Source organism: Chenopodium album, chromosome 24 (assembly GCF_948465745.1).
Source record: "Chenopodium album chromosome 24, dcCheAlbu1.1, whole genome shotgun sequence".
Classification (NCBI taxonomy): Eukaryota; Viridiplantae; Streptophyta; class Magnoliopsida; order Caryophyllales; family Amaranthaceae; genus Chenopodium; species Chenopodium album.
In genome coordinates, this window is record NC_137857.1 from 31431443 (window position 1) to 31433876 (window position 2434).

The 2434-nt window shown below is 30.7% G+C and overlaps 1 pseudogene; it reads left to right on the forward strand.

The window, feature by feature from the left end:
• The first annotated feature begins 1098 nt into the window (after nt 1-1098).
• On the forward strand, nt 1099-2055 carry LOC145612216 (cyclic dof factor 4 pseudogene; annotated as a pseudogene).
• The last annotated feature ends 379 nt before the right edge of the window (nt 2056-2434 follow it).

Sequence of the window (2434 nt, forward strand, 5' to 3'; positions counted from 1 at the left end):
ATTGAGAGGGTGAAGTAAGATTCAACTTTTTTTTATTAAATTTGTAATTGTTTTACTATTATTAATTGTACTTTTGGCAACTAAGTTTACAACAAAGAAATTAATGTAAATTGAAAAAAAAAAAAAAAAAATTCAAGCCAAATCCACATTATTTTTTTGCTAATGTAAATAATGTTAGAATCATATTCTAAAACAGTCATGTGATGATTGACTCGCACACACGATTTTTACAAACTTGATCCTTGAAGAAAACAATACAAATGTAACCAAAACCTCAACCCATCAAATACTCGGTCATTATTAATTAAATAAGATGAAACCTTCTCAAAAAATTAAAGGTAATGAAATCAAGCCTAAGGTTTAACTAATTATCCATGAAAACAACACAAACTAATCAGTATTATCATCTTGAATTGGATTCAATGACTAACTAAGGTCAGGGCCTGTTCTGATTTACTGAATTAAGCTGAACTGAACTGAACTTATTGGAGCTGAACTAAACTGAATATTTTATGAGAGAAGGAAATTAAGAACTGAACTAAATATAATCTGAAGAGAACAGACCCAACTCCACCCAAACTAATCAAAATCCTTGTTTTAATCCAAAACAATTCAAACACATAAAATTGATCATACTCGCTTTAATCGATATAACCTACAAATATTTCGTTCGCCCATTTTTTCATCTATTTGCCACCTCTTTTCATTATTGATACAAACTCAAGTAGACACACAATCCTCAAAATCGCCAAACCATTATATTTTCAATAGGAAAAACAAACAAAATCCCTTAAAACATACATTATTAGTGAATACTTTATCTCTTCATTCAATAATAGTCCTCCAACAATATAATTTCCTTGTCCCTCAAACTTTGGTTACTTTGTAAGCGATCGACCTACCTGGCTTTAATACCAACCTTTTTTTCTCCTTAATTTTCAACAAACAAATCAAATTAATAATACAAATAAATAAAATAATATTATGAGAGAGAAAATATAGATGCTTCCGTAGAGTAATGATGTGGACAAAAAGCTCAGCATCAACTTTTTCTACGCCAAACTTTTTATGCTTTTTTTTTTTAATATATATATATTTTTTATTTATTAATTTATTCTGCAAATCACCATTCCTTTCTTTTTATATAATCTGGCGGCTCTCACTATCACATGCATCCCCTTTTTTTTCTTCCTTTTTTTGGTGCAATTTTTTCTTTGGGACTTTTTACAAACACTTTGTGGTCAATCACTTTTTTTGCACTTTATTGTATAATCTCTTACATATATATATACACCCTAACTCCCTTCTCTTCCCCAACACCCAACAAAAAATACCCAACTCCCCATTTTCACAAATCTCATCTCTTTTTTTTTTTTTATTATTTCTTTCCTCTCTGCAAAATGGCCGAAATCAAGTTATTCGGCCAGACAATCGTTTTACAAGTAAAACAAGAAAACAAAAATGAACCCGAACAGAATAACAATAACAATAACAACAACAACGACGATGGTAACAATCTTATTCACAAGAGGCCAGATAAGATTATCCCTTGTCCAAGGTGCAAGAGCATGGAAACAAAATTTTGTTATTTTAACAATTACAATGTCAATCAACCTCGTCATTTTTGTAAGGGCTGCCAGCGGTACTGGACCGCTGGCGGAGCCCTTAGGAATGTCCCCATAGGGGCTGGTAGACGAAAAGCCAAGCCACCCGGCCGAGGCGGCGGCTTGTTTGGAGAGACTTGCCTACTTGATGGAGTGAATATGGAGCAATTTGATTTAGATGGAATGGTTGTGGATGACTGGCAACTGGCTGCGGCTATGGCTACCGGTGGTGCTTTCACACATGATGAGTTTCAGGTTAAGAGGAGGAGGAGTGAGTCTACTGGTCAAACTTGTTAATTATTATTTTTATTTTTGGTATTTTTTTTTTTAACTTTTGTTTTAATTTGTAGATCAATAATTAAATTTAAAAAAAAGAAAAAAGAAAGGCACAAAGAAAATTATTGTTAATGATTAAATTTTGGTGTATGTATATAGAATTACCTTTTTTTTTTTTTTTTTTTTTTTTTTTTTTTTTTTTTTCTTCTTAACAAAAGGTAAATTTAGCCTTTGGATAGATGTGGATTCATCCTTTTGTGTTGATCTTTAATTACTCTGATTATAATTTGCGATTTATTATGAAAAAGAAATGTAATTATGTGAAATAGTCCGTATTAATTTTTTATAACTTTTACAAATTATTAATAAATGTGTTGATGATTGAAAATTATGTAATGTTGAGTGTAAAAGTTAAAGTGCTTCAACTAAAATCGAGAATCTTCAACCTTATTACAATAAATAATTTTGGATTCGGATCAGTCTCAAGACATATTTTGGCATGCCTAATCGATCTTGTGTGTAGATAATTTGGAAAAGATTATGAGTAGATCTGT